Below are 14,973 nucleotides of genomic sequence, written 5' to 3'. Positions count from 1 at the left end.
GGGGGAGGGTGGGGGCTGCTCGCCTGCCTCTTGTGATCTAGAAGTCTTTGGGATTAATCCCAAATAAAGCCTGTATTGCCAGCCCCCCTTGCTCCGCTTTCATGGAGCTTATTTCTGCTCCTCTTCCATCAGGCAGTTTCCATCACCCTTGTGTCCCTGCATGCTTGTGTTCACACGCTTAGACACACGCAAACAACCCACCATCACATGGTCATACCCTCATACACACACACACACACACACACACACACACACACACACACACACACACACACACATACACATACACACAGACTTATAATCATCACGTTCTTCTTACACACTTATCGCATTTAAACACCCTCACATCTGTACACCCATGTACTTTTCACCCTGTCTTACAAACACACACTCTTCCCCACACATCTTCTATGCACACTTTTAGTCTCACACAAATATAAAAAAATACAAACAACCAGCCCTCACACAAACACTCTCTCTCTCACACACACACATACACACACACACACACACACACACAACCACCCACCCCGCCCACACACACACTCCTGCTCATCTCCCCACACTTCCTCCTACTGAAGATGAGGGTAAGCATGTGCTATGTGCTCATGTTGAGCCCGGCACGCTCCCATAACGCCAATCCCCCCCTCTGCCTCCCCGTGGGCTCCGAATCAGAGCAGCTCTCTGTCCCCCGCAGTAAAAGTAATTACACAGCTCGCATGCAGGATTTCAGCACCGCCACGAATGGTTACAGGGCGAAGTGCGCTAATGTCGCCGGCCCTGTTTCGTGCCGCGCAATTAGTTGATTTCAGTGGGCGTGTGTGCGTGTGTGTATTTGTGTGTTTGTGTGTGTGTGTGTGTCCTGCTGGCAGAGTTTGTGTGCTACAGTGTCTTGCACACATGTAGGGATGCCAGCCGCTTCCCAGAGAGCCGTTCCTCGCCTCCCTCCTGTGCGTCGTCGTCCGCGCCGCCATCAGACGGAAAAACGTCGTCACCTCCCGGAGGCTCCTTCTCATCCTCCTGCATTTCAAAGGCAACTAAACGCTCAAGTGCCTCCTATGTCCCGTCAGCTTTCAAAGGGAATGTCAGGGATTAAAGCTGGGTTAACCAAAACACTGAGGACTGAAGTTATGATCCCGGGGCTATGATGACGTTCAGTAGGGGGTCAGTCACCGTGACTTTTATTTTTTCACTTTTTACTTGGAGGGCTGCGTGAGTGCCTGTGTGTGAAGTCAGAGTTGAAGGAAAGGCCATGCTGAAGTCATTGGTTAAAACATGAGCCGCGCTAAGAAATTATAATGAAGCCGCTACTTCTTCCAGTAGCTGAAAACAGGTGAGGTGTTGCTACAGTACATCAAAAAGGAGAATCGAAAGTCAGAATGCCCCCTCACGCATACTCCTTTGCCTTGGATCTGCCTCCATTCCTGTAGAATCAAGCCACTGAGTGTTTCCCCTTGGGGATCAATAAAGTATCTATCTATCTATCTATCTATCTGTTGTCTGTCTGTCTGTCTGTCTATCTGTCTTTGGTCGTAGTAATAGTAATAATTGCAATCTTTGATGTGCAGATACTGTACATAATGCATTTTTTTATGTTTTATGTTTATGCCAAATATTTGATTTGACAGAAACAAGCTCGGAGATACAGTATGTTGTCAATATGCACATAAGAGAAAACATAAAATCAATGTCATTAAAACCAAGCAGAATGTAGGGACCATCCTTTTTTAAATAATTAAACATCCCATCAAGAATGAAAGATGATTGCATCCATAAGTATAATTCATTTTGACTGACATGACAGAGGAACTGATACATGTTCAAAAGCATTTGCAATTTGTTCAGAGGAAGGAGAAATTGCTACTATGATGTGCACAAATTACTAAATGTTGTGGAGGTTGAACTAATAGTTATGAGAATTTTCAGTCTGATCTGAGAAAATCACCAAAGTGACTGAGAAAAACTGTAATATGCTTATAATATCCCAGTAAAAATGTGCTAGAAGATTCATTTTCTGTCAGGTTAAAATACCCTTGCAAACAACTGGTGGAGAAATATAAAGCTGACATCCTGCATAGAACTAATTATGACTAAATTAAAAACAAAGTCTCCTGCGAGAGTAATTATACCATGAGTCAAGAAAAATATTTTCTAAAAGCTTAACTCTGTCATGGCACAAGTCTGTGACGTGTGAATGCCATTATTTCCCTAATTGCCAATGACAAAGCTTTGGTAAGAAGTGGCTATTTTGGTTAGTTTGTATTCATGTGGGTGTCTGTATGAGTTGTTTTAGCTCCATATGTGCCACCTCTGGGCCTACACTGTCCTCTGTGGCAGCATGTGATTGGGTATAGCTGGTGACAGCGATTCTTGTACCCTGCCATCTTGAATAGTGAGTGACTTTGGTTCCTGCTCCCACTAGCTTTGTCGCTGTAAGTGGATGTAAATGGAATTTTTTTTTTTTGCTTGCTTGGATTTGAATTGGAAGCTGCCTGTGTACTCTGCTGTCCCTTTGGTTTTGTCTTGCATTGTGCAGTGACACCATTCTTGCTCTTCTCTCTCTCTCTCTCTTTCTCTCTCTCTCTCTCTCTCTTTCTCTCTCTCCTTCTCTCTCTCCCTCCCTCTGGTCTTGGGCCACTGAGCGCTTGTGGGTCTGTGCCTCGGGTGTTGGCTGTGTTGTCAGCTGGCCGGGGCTCCCCATCCCCATCCATGCACCAGTGTCTCTGGCCCTGTTTGCGTTTATGCATTGTGACTCGTGTGCGTCCTCCCCAGTGGCTTCTCCTCCTCGGCAGCTTTTCCCTCCAATCCTGGGAATGTCAGGTTCAGTCTTGATTCCTCCGCTGGCTCTTATCCAAGCAGGAGAAAAAGGAGCTTATCCAGGGCTCGTTTGGCGAAGTATGGCTGGTGGAAGGGGTTTGAATCGGGGGATCCCTTAGCAGAGCTGCCTTCCATATTGTTATCTGGCTGCATAGTATTTTTTTTCTGTTCACGCAGAATGCTTGCCATTTCAGGTTTATTCGTCTGCAGAATAGAAGGTGAAGACGCAGCACTGAGCTTTCTCAATTCGGCCTTGGTCTCACTCCGGAGACTGCAGAAAAACAAGGTGCTCTCTGAGCAAAGGTTGCATCTCGGAGATGAACAAAAGTAAGGACGGCAGAAATGTATCCTGTTATTTTCCATTTTCTGCACTAGTGGAGATCTTGCTCTCGGTGCTCGAGTCTGAAAACGAAATGAAAGTTTAAACAGTGTGCAAGCCGCAACAAGGTTTGTAAAGACATTTCTCATAACATTAAAAGCTGATTTTAGAACAATGATCATATAGGATGGGGTAAGGCCACTAACTCGGAAATAGTGGAGGTTAATATATTGTCTGCGTTTACCCAGCTCTAGCTGTTTTGGCTCGTGCATACAAATGTGCGGAGGCAAAGACTGAGTCTGATTCTGTTGACATGAACAGAACATGAGCTTTCAAAGGAGTCGGCGTGTAATCCACAAGGCGCAAATCCTCTTCCATGCAGGACAGTGGCGGTGGCAGAGCGAATGCGGCCCACGTCCATCTCTCTGAGGTGTGCCATTCGGCCACTGCCAGCTTCAGCCGGTCAGACGGCGACATGCACAGCTCACAGGGGGCAGCTCTATTTGCAGCGGCTCCTGGCGTCCTGAAGTGCCTCTGCCACCTCTCCCTCCCTCCACCCCTCCTTCACTCACTCCCTCCCTCTCTCCCTCTCTCTGTCTGGCCACTTGCTGTCTGCAAACAGCGGCGCAGAGGAAATCTAACCCTCTGCCAGCCACTTACCTGCTTTCTATAGTGCCCCAACAAGAGGATTAGCTGGCGGCATCTGAGTGAAGGGGGACGGAGGGGGGGGGGGGCACCTGCACTGGGGGGTGCAGGTGGCCAGCGGCTCACACTGAGGCAGGCGGACATGCCGTAGACGGTATCCTGAGCTGCTCCATCCAGGTTGGGGTGGGTGGAGGGATGGAGGGAGGGTGGGTGGAGGGAAAGAAGGATGGAGGGAGGGGTGGAGAATGTTTCCCACTAAACAGGGGGCTTGTTAAGGGTCAAACCAAGCATGAATTAGCAGGCCAACTGGGGTCTTGGAAACAGGTGCTTAATCTAACCTGCCTCGTGCCTCATAAATGAATAATTCAGACAAATGTAGTCTGCATTGTACAAGGAAGCTGGGCTATGCCTGGCCACCGCAGAGTGGATGTTCGAAAGCGAGCGTGATTTGTGCTGAGGCGAGAGTGTGACTTTAAAACAAAGTCTAATGCAATCTACATGTAATATCATGCAACTGCAGAAATGTGTGTGTGTGTTTGTTTTTGTGTGTGTGTGTGTGGAAGTGCTTGTGTGTGTAAGGGTGTAAGCACGTGGAAGTGCTTGTGTGTGTAAGGGTGTAAGCACGTGTTGACCTTTTCCTCTCTGTTTTGACTACTGGTGAAGATCTGAGATGTTGATATGGTTACTGTTTGTTTGTGGATATGTTTGCATCAGTGTTTATTTGTGGTTTATTTCTTGGTTGGTACAGCCCCATTGGTTGCCCCTGTGCATCTGCTGGTTGTTAGAGTTTTTGAAAACATGGTCTTGGCTTGAAGTTAGGACTAATCCTCCTACACACACACACACACACACACACAACCCCTACTGAATATCACTGTGTGCCTCCCTTGCAGATGCCGCTCTCTCCCCTCCTCTGCTGATCTAAACAAAATCATAAACTCAAATCTCAGCACATTTTTCACTCAACACTCCCATAATTCTACTAGCATCACCTGAGATCCATCCTGGGGGCCCAACCGCTCCTCCTGGGTGGCACTCATACATTTTTTACCCCCCAAATGGCCCAGCTGTGCACCCCAACTTAAGCCTATCATCGCTGTGGCCCGCACCTGACCCGGGATTTCTCATCTGGATCCCCCAGCAGTAGGCTGCACAGTTGTGGGCTGAGGCGACACTTCTTCCACTTCGCTGCGGAGGCTGTGCCATTGACATTGAGATGTTGGTTCTGACGTGACACCTCCATTCGGACGACCATGGAGTCAGCGTTGCTTAATCTCCTCTGCCGAATTAGCCACGACCTTGATGGCATACCTCCCTTCTCCCTGCCCTCCCTTTCCCTTATTTTCTCTGCCTTTTGTGTGGGAAAAAGGTGCCGTCACAAGGCCAACGATTTTCGCAGTGGATTGTAATTACACAAGCAGAGTGCTCAGATGCTGTTCCTTATCCACCTCCACACTGATTATGGTTCCCACATCAAGCTAATGAGAACGTTCTTTGTACAAATCATAATTTAATTAGTGTTCCAGGGATGCTGGAAAAGGCTTGCATTTAACAGAGGAATTTGGAGTTTTTTTTCCCTCCAACTTTCTCTTTTGGCTCTCCTGCCTACACCACACTGAAACATAAAAGGTGAGTATAAATGTAGCAATTTGGAAGGGAACAGATTGCTTTTAAAATACTTGAAGCTTCAGGTGGTGCGCATGACAAAGCTTTCAGCGTACACACCATGCCGATTTCTTTTCATGCCATTGGCAGTGAGGCACGGATCGAAATGGTGAATGAATAGATATGCATAGAGTCGCCAATCACCAGTACCTCACAATTACAAGGTAAACTAAAGACAAAAAAGCTCTGTTGTTTTAGTCAGCTCAGCAGCAAGAGATGAGGGTGAGGGTTCAAACGAGATATTTTATCTCCCTCACTTTCCTTTTTTTCTCTGCATTTGGATTGCAGGTGTTGTTGGTCGAGAGACAAAACGCGAATGTGTCAGGGATAAAAGCAAAGGAGGCATCAAATACGTTAAGTGCCATTTTTCCCCCTCCCTCCCTTCTCACGTTGACTTCAAAGCGACACGATTAATCCTTCCCTCCTGCGATAGCCCCTGTGCATTATTAATCCTGTTAATAATCCTGTTAGGAGCTTTCACACAGCACTGTTTACTGCCATTGTGTTGGAGAAGAAAAAGTGACGTGCACTGAAGGAAAAGAAGACGGAGAGAAAAATGTGTTTTTCCAAGAGCCGCTCGCAGCATCGTCCTCCAACTGCTGGAATCTAGGCCGGATTTTCCCCTCTGTTTTCTCCCTCTTAATCTCTCTTAAATAAAGAAGCACAAACAAATGTACAAGTAAATCACTTCTAATCCGCGGGCCTCGCACCTGTAAACACAGACAGACTAATCGAATAATAACCACCTTCATTTTGACAATGGGATAATTACCACATGCTATTTTGACAAATGGCCCCCATGAATGGGCATGCATGAGACTGTGATGGCTTTGTTTCTTTATAATTCATCTGCTAGTAAATGTGATCTCAGATCACAGTGCAACATAAAATAAGAAGCAATGCTGAAACTAACACGGCTGTCACTGATAATGATTTTATATGATTTAAAAATGCCATTGCCTTACTGTGCTGCTGTCTTAATTTCTTCTTCATTTTTTGACCCTCCATTATTGTTAAACATATGAATATCACAGTAGTCAAACATTCACCCTTTGGAGAAAGCATATACCTAAATGGAGGAATTTGTAGGTATCTTGGCATGCATGCACCTGATAGCATCCAGTGTGTCAGTTGGAATTCAAATCTGTAAATTCTGTAATATTTTTGTTCAGTTTGTTCATTTCAAAGTTTGCATGGGGAATCTAATCTTTAATGTTATTGCACATCTAAAATCTCTCCATGATCTGACAAATAAAGGTTTTGTTTTTCACCAGGTAATGCACAGTCCTATTGCATGGCATGCATGCCACAAGATCTTCAGCGCTATTGCGACACCTGTAGGGAGGAGAAAAGGCCTGTGAGCTAAAGCAATTGTTTTTCAGTCCTTGGACAATCATGCATGTACCATATGGGATGAACATAGAATGGCCACAGAACTTTCACAAAGATATGCTTCCATTGGCTACACCAGACGAGCAAGCTTTTTTTTCTTTTACTGTCTATGCGTGCGAGCAGTGTGTATGCGCTCCACTTCCGTTCTTGTTTAAAGATTGAATGGGAAACAGATTCGGAGCCAAAGGCTAAAATTTAAATCAGCTACAATTTGTAAAGTATCACCAATATCAAGTTAATGTTACAGATGTATGGCTACATACATTCTTAAAATGGTTCTGGTCTACCATTAAAAATCTATTCAAAACTTCACAATGGAGAATGTTTTTATATTGTGACCTGCAGGTGACTAGTTGGCTATTTTTAGACGGTGCGCTGTGGGCACCTCATAGGCGTCCTGCGGGCTACCTGGAGACCCCTGATCTCCACTGTTCTGTCAATAGAGATAAGGACATGCCACTGCACCATTTGTGCTGTTTGTGGGTGTGTGCATATGTGTGTTGGGATCATGTTTTTGTTCAGATATGCAATGTGCTTGCGACTATATCACATTGTATTTGTGGCATTTATCAAGCACAATCGCACAAATGGCTTAACAATCCATGTCATTGGGTGACAGCCCTTCAATGGCTCCAGGGTGTGCATGAAATAAAGGATGCAAGGTCGCTTTCAAGTGGTGCTTTCAGTCTGCTTTCAAACACGTAGGCTATTAAGTAATACGTATTAAGGATTACAGGGAGGGGGCATACTGACTCTTTTCAATCCTTCATGTGGCATAGCACATAATAACACCGTTACAAATGGATTGATTGAGCTCCCCATACCAGGCTACATACAAAACGCCCGTATTCAGTGCTCATTGGCTTGAAGAAACTATCAGCTCAGGCGATAATGCTGTATAACGTGGGATGCTGTATAATGGCTCTGATAGTATAAGTATATATACTCTTTTGATCCCATGAGGGAAATTTGGTCTCTGCATTTATCCCAATCAATTAGTGAAACACACTCAGCACACAGTGAACACACAGTGAGGTGAAGCACACACTAGTCCCGGCCACGGCTGCCCTTAGGTAGTAAAGCAAAGTAAAGTAAAGTAAAGTATGAAGGAGGAGAAAGAATGAACATGAGGGTCATTCCTTTTGAAATCGTTTAACTCACTTTGTTGTCTTTTGTACTAACCGTAGATCAATGCATCAGGGTTTACATCCTACACACTACAGCTGCTAGTGGATTTGAGGCTTCCAGTAGGATGAGGAGAGTTTCTTTGATCGCTACAACTCTGCTGGATGATAGCATTTGGGCTGATGCCCCTCTGATAGCAGGGCGAGTCCTGCAGTCCACGGTGCAGGGGCGTGGACGTCCCAGCGTTTGTAGATTAGTAGATGCCCTGCGCAAGATAGCAGATTAAGCATGGAGGCATTCATGAGGCAGATTTGACGCTGTCAGGCTTTGATACTTAAGAGGGTGGAGGTGAGGGGAGGGCAGCGTTGGGGCAGTCTGGGTAGTGTACGCCACAAAGACCGTCAAGGCCTCTGCTCTGCCATCAATAAAGAGGATGAGATTAGGGTACAGCAGGACAGAGGGGTTGGTTTAATTTGGACTGTGGTGGGAGGGGAGAGACCACGTGAGCAGTCCATCACGTGCCGCACCCCCTCCCTCTCGCTCCTAAGACTGCCTCATCCCGGCTCCATCCCTTGGGCTGAAACAGTGTGTGTGTGTGTGTGTGTGTGTGTGTGGTGGGTCTGAGTCTCTTCGTTGAAATGGATCACACAATGAGGCAGCCAGGCTTTCTCTCAGTGTTGCATTCAGCAGCCGTGCAAAAGCCAGACTGCTCTTGCTTGAGGGCCCAATTAAGTTACCACCTCTGCTTGAACAACACTGCATATAGTATATCTCTTTATTGGCATATTACAGTGCAGAACCTCGGAATATGGGACCTGAAGAATGTGACACGCTGCTGTTAACTGCTTGAGTTAAAATAATTAGTGCCTATGCTCATCTTCCTGAAAAAACCCACAGCGGCAGAGTGATCACCTTCAAATGTGCTCATTTAGCTTTCAGAGTCAGGAAAAGGTCTGTTATGTATCAAGCATTATGTGAATAGCTCCCCCTTTTAATGGTGACAACAAGCCGAGATAAAAAACAAGATAGAAACAATTAGAGCTAATCTACACTAATAAGAATGAAAGCTTGGCTGACGATCAAGAAGTGAGAATACAAGAAGAATACAAAAACAAACATGCCACGTTTTCTCCTTCCTCTCATCCAAGCGTCTCTCTTTCTGTCTTTCTTCCTCTCATCCAAGTGTCTCTCTTTCTGTCTTTCTTCCTCTCATCCAAGCGTCTTTCTTTCTGTCTTTTGGAGGCTGGGGAAATGACTAAAGATTCCTCCAGCAGTGTAGTCCAAAGTGTTTCAAAGGCCTTCAGAGACAGGGGCTAGAGATGTTGCTCTTTCTCTCTCTCTCTCTCTCTCTCTCTCTCTCTCTCTCTCTCTCTCTCTCTCTCTCACTCTCTCTCTCACACACACTCACTCACTCACTCACTCACTCACTCACTCTCTCTCTCTCTCTCTCTCTCTCTCTCTCCTCTCTTCTTTCAAAGCAAGCTTATTCTTTCATTAGACCAGGGAATTACTTTTCAGAATCCTCTGAAGATCTTCCTCTTTCCCATCTGCCTCAGAAAGTGCTCCTTTGTAGGCTGTATGCTTAGTTTACAAAGCCAAGGCTGGGGCAACTGTACAGAGTAGAGACTGTTGATTGAGCTTCCTCTGAGGGTGGCAAAAAACTAGAGGTTGGACAGTTGACCATAGGCATTTCTAAAGCTTTATGAAGTTTGAAAACATAGGAAATGTAATGTTTGGAGGCTTTATCTCTGTAATAGAATAGATGTAATGAACTTAATGAATGGATGGTTCTCAGAAATTGTTTGCACAGAGAAGTCTGATGGATTTGGCTGAAGAATCTGCTTGGATTTGGAAGTATCTGTAGACAACTCTGAAGCGCAGAGGATATGCCAGATTTTGAAGAACATGTTCACTGTCTAATTGCTTACACCAGAATTGGCCAGTCTCATCAGAGTTTCTCAGTTTTATAGTTGCTATGTTTGCTCATGTAGTTGTCTCGCTAACAGACTGGGGCTGCCAGCAACTGTGATTGTCCCCTCAGACAATGCAAAGGGAAGAAGTGATACAATTAGTATATGCTATAGCAGTGGAGTCTGCTGCAGAGGACAGTCCTAGTTGGATATGACATGTGAGGAAGGGTGTGTGTTACACTTCTGTGTATGTGTTAAAGCCTATTATAAGCATGTTAGGCTGCCAGAGGAAGGGTTCTTTTTGCACATGGCTCAGAGGCTTGTTTAAACGTGGTGGTAATATTTTAGCATTTGTTCCTAAAAACCTGCTGGGTCTGGCTGGGTATAGAATCAAAAAGACGTCTGTGTTTGAGATACTCTGGTAGTCATACACAGCCCTGGCTCTGTAAATGGTAAATGGTGGTGTGGACCCAGCCATGAACAGTTCCACCCAATCAACACTTTTCAGGAGGAGTATGGAAGAGACTCGCATAATAATTGTCCGTCTAGTTCAAATATCAACAACCTTTTGGAAAAGACTAAAAGGAAACAAAGCACAGCGAAGACTGTATCTTTAATGGTAGACCTTGAGGCAGCTCCTCTATGCCATTACCTATCTTCCCCATCTCACCTCTGCTCCCCATTGTCTACTAATCCCACTGAATAGTCCCAGGGGTCTCCCTATGTGCCCCGATCAGGCTTACAGCTTACCCGGGTCAGAGAGGGCCACTGACAGTCTCTCAGGCGTGCAAGGGAAAGCATTAGGTAAGGAATTCCCTTCAATGTCAATCCCAGGCCAAGCCCAAAGCTAAACATGAGCTCGCTGACTCTTGTCTTTCACCCCTCTACTTAAAAGTAAGACCTTGGCTGGCACATGTGCGGTCAGGCTGCCAGGGATCCTGTGTGTGTGGGAAGGGTGGTTAAGGAGAAGAGAGTGGTCATGTTACTGAAGTCCAGAGATGGCTGGAGAGAGCTGAGTAGAAAGCTTTGCACATTGCAGTTCAGTGGTAAGTTCTTGGCCTTGCCAAGCAGGTGGAATTTGGTCCGTCACAGAAATGGCCTCTTAACTGTCATGTCAAATAGAAATGAAATGTCTGGTATCTCTACAGGCACAGTGCAGACCTTGCTCATGGGCTTTTGATGTGGCTGGTCTTCTTTGGAAGCAGATAGTAAATATTAAGGAGATAAATAATAAGCTGCCCGTACATTAGGCCATGTATCATTTGCAATTTGTGCTGGAGACTTGCAGATGGAACTTTCTTTGCTCTTTCCTTAATTGGTGGTTTGATGTGAAATGTGAAAGTCAGTACCTTCCTCCTCATAACAAGATTACCAAAGTCACAATTTCCAGAGAGGGCCAAATAGTCCTTTGTAATCCTCTGAGAGAATATTTAATTAGCTGTGAATGCTCTTAGCTGGCTCTCTCTCTTTCTCTTTCTCTCTCTCTCTCTCTCTCTCTCTCTCTCTCTCTCTCTCTCTGTCCTCCTTCACTCTCCCTCTCTCTCAATCTGGCCTTTCTTGTTCTGCCCCATTTGCTCTTGTGCTTCCTCTGCCTCCTCCTCTGCTCTTGCTCTGATTGCTCCATCCCCTTGGCCCTAGAGACAAAGGCCTGGTGGTTAGTGTTCAGATGAGAGAATGGGGGGAAAAAGAAGAAGAGAAAAAAGGCTCCTCGTGTGAATGGGCATAAATGGCATCTTCCTTTCCCTCTGTCAGCAGAAATCAGCTGAGAGCGGGAAGAGGGATGGAGGTGCTAATTAGAGTAGGGCGTGCTAGCCCGGTAGCTGGCTAACGACTGAGACAGAGAGAGATAAAAGGCCAGGTGACAGAAGGAAAAATGAAGAGGCTAATTTATTTATAACAATAGAGAAGCACCGTCAGAAAGTTTCGCTGGGTGAGGAGGCGGGGGCTTCAGAGCTTGGCTGTGAGTCAGTGTGTGTGTGTGTGTGTGTGTGTGTTTGTGTGTTTGTGTGTTTGTGTGTGTGTGTATGTGTGTGTCGCCCAGGAAACACAGCTGTGGTTCTTTCCAAGTTGAGCCCATGCTTACTGTGTGTGGCCCCATAACACAGGCTGGGTTTTGCTCATACTGAGCTGCGTGGGTCTTTCAGAAAAAGGTGGTGCAGGTGAAGGAGGTGGTGCATCAGACTTTTATTAAAATATTATGTCAAAAGTTATGTTATTCTGCAAAATATATCAGTATGACTCCACATTCTATTCACCTTTATTCTTTATTTCAGATGTTTTCATAATTTATATTTTACAAAGGAAGATAAATAAGCAATAAGCAAACAAGATGTAGAATATAAGGCAGTGTTGCAAAACATTCAGAACTACCTCTTTATCATATAGGCCTACAAGCATTTAAACAAAAATACCAACCTGCAAACCCCACCATTAGAGCGATGATGGTGTTTCACCCGAGGTTGTTTCTCAGACACATTAGCAGCAATCCATGTTTGGGGCTACGCTATGTTTCTCTTAAATGGAGATTTATGAGAGGTGTTGGCCCATTAATTTTTGCCACGAAAGCTGCAGCTCTTAGATTGCACTGCGTTTTCCTTCTCCCTTTCTCTCGCCTCTTATGAACATCAAGCCAATTAATTCAGCATGCCGTCCAGCTCTCAAAGCCAAAATGGAAAAATAGGAAAACTTTGTTCAGGCTGCTGTGACCTTCATCGTGTCTCTTTTGCTACCTCAAGCTCTCTCAGTGCCCCAAGCTCTAAAATGGCTGCTCGCATTTGGTGTTTTTTTGTGCATGTGTTCTTGCTGATGTTTTGATGTGTTTTTTTATTTATTTTTTACTCCTTGTCTCTCTTGTCGCAGTCTTCTTTTAATGACATTGATTTATGCAGTTGCTTGTCGGTTTGGTCCCACCCCCCCTCCCATGGCTTGTCTGAATTTGTGTTCTCATATGCTGTTTCTATAACAACCTCAGGGCCATTTCTCTGGCACAGGGTTTGCCTCAGTCCTGTGTCACTGTTCTGTGCTTATTTTTCTTATTACAGTCTTATTACTTTTTTCTCGTTTCATCCACACTGTAAATTACTCTCCCCCCCTCCCTCCCTCCCTCCCTCCCTCTCTCCCTCTCCCCCTCTCCCCCTCTCCCCCTCCCTCTCCTCCCTGCCCATTCTCTTTTTTCTCTCTTGTTTTCCCTCCGCTGAACTGTTTGTTCGCGCGCACCACTTTGCTAACAGGTGTGAGTTGCCGGAAAACTCCATTTGCAATAATTGCCTGAGCAATTTACAGATCTGCAATAAGTCCCAGCGCACCAACCTTTACAAAAGCTGTGGCAGAGAATGCATTCATCACAGCGTGTCAGCAGTGTGGCAGAATCACTGTGAATAGAGGATTAGCCGCTTTCATGCCACTCTCAGTATGTAGCACAGAGCATGCCCCTGGCTAAGGCATGTTGCCACATATTGGACGCCAGTTGGGCTTTGACCTACCCCCACTTAGCCCAAGGGAGACCATTACTCCTCATTGTCGTCGGGTATGGATATCACCGGGCAGAGTCGAGAACACTTACTCAACAGGCGGTTCTATTGTGCTGCCAACGGTGGCCGTGTGTGATTTTTTGATAAGTGCTACTCAGCTGTGGAGAAGCTGCAGCTCACTGCCCTGTCCTGTCCTGTCCTGTTCAGCGGTCATTTGCTCAGCCTCCTGTAACCTGCCAAGTTCCTGCTCGTCCGTGACTGCCACAGCTGAGGAGTGGATGTGTTAGTGATGTGCAGTCGCTCCGTTTCTCTAATAACAAAAAGGTGCCCCGTAAGGGTGGTGTGTGTGTGCGTGTGTGCGTGTGTGTGCGCGTGTGTGTGTGTGTGTGTGTGTGTGTGTGTGTCCTATTTTAATTTTTCTCTGTCTAGCCAAGAATTCTCTGTGTAGAGACAGTGTTTAGTTATCTTGGTGAAAGCTCCTTTTGTGCAGCTGATGTTGGCTCTTACACGTGGTGTGATGTATGTTTGATGCAGTGTGATACAATGATACAGGGACTCAGTTTCACAACTCTCCATCTCTCTCTCTCTGTATTTCACTCACTCACTCATCTCACTCATTTCATTTGCACGCACACACACACACACACACACACACACACACACACAGACAGACACACACACACACACACACACACACACACACACACACACACACACACATACACACAATCTCTATCTCTTTCTGTCTTCCTTCACCCTCTCTTTCTTGTCCAAGCACCTTTGATCGCCTGGTGTGTGTGTGTGTATGTTGATGCATGTGTGCATGTCATACAGATTTATAGAGAGAGATGCACAATTATGATACTGACAGACTCACAGACACACACTCTCTCTCTCTCTCTCTCTCTCTCCTCTCTCTCTCTCTCCCTCGTCCATCCACCATTGTTCGCCCACTCCCCACTCCTCTCCCTGACCACTCCCTGCCCGTATCTCTGTGACAGCAAGGCGAATGTGCTCGTCTTCCCCTCCCGCCCCGTCACCTTTTCCCTTCTGCTCGCACTCCTCCTCTGGGGCTCTATCGCTCCTCTCCTCCTCTGATGCCTTCCCCCTCTCTTCCTCTCTCCATCTCTCCTCCTCCTCCTCCTCCTCCTCCTCCTCCTCCTCCTCCTCCTCTCCATGTGCAGCTGTCAAGAGGGGGAGGCAGCAGGTGTGCTGTCAGGGCCAATGAAAGGGCCAATCACCTGGGGAATCAAAGAGCTCAAGATGCTGTGAGAGCGCGCCCTCTCCTGACAGACAGACTGCTATTTATACCAGCCAGGAGCAGAGGGGGAGAAAAGGGGGAGAAGAGAGGGAGGAGGGGAGGAAGAGGAGGGGGAGGAGGGGGTGGGTGGGTGAGAGGGGCAAAAGGGATGGGGGCGGTAGGGTGGATGTCAGGAGAAGAGTGGAGTTTGAAAGAAGGAGACTTGTGAGAGGAAGAGTGTCGACGAGAGAAAGCGGCAGGCGGGAAAAGTGCAGGTGACACACAAGAGTGATGCGGGGGAGACGCGGCGTGAGTGACAGCCAGCGATGGCACCTGAGATGGCGCGGCGGGCGCTCTGCGTGCCCCTGTGTCATCTGCGCCGCCACCGCT

General features: G+C 46.3%; 1 protein-coding gene across 1 annotated transcript in view; it reads left to right on the top strand.

The window, feature by feature from the left end:
- Nucleotides 1–14,973, top strand: part of si:ch211-186j3.6 (neural-cadherin) — a 164,265-nt gene that overhangs the window by 30,654 nt on the left and 118,638 nt on the right. The window lies entirely within an intron of this gene.

Source organism: Alosa alosa, chromosome 14 (genome assembly GCF_017589495.1).
Source record: "Alosa alosa isolate M-15738 ecotype Scorff River chromosome 14, AALO_Geno_1.1, whole genome shotgun sequence".
NCBI classification, from domain to species: domain Eukaryota; kingdom Metazoa; phylum Chordata; class Actinopteri; order Clupeiformes; family Clupeidae; genus Alosa; species Alosa alosa.
This window is presented reverse-complemented; position numbering and strand designations above follow the sequence as displayed.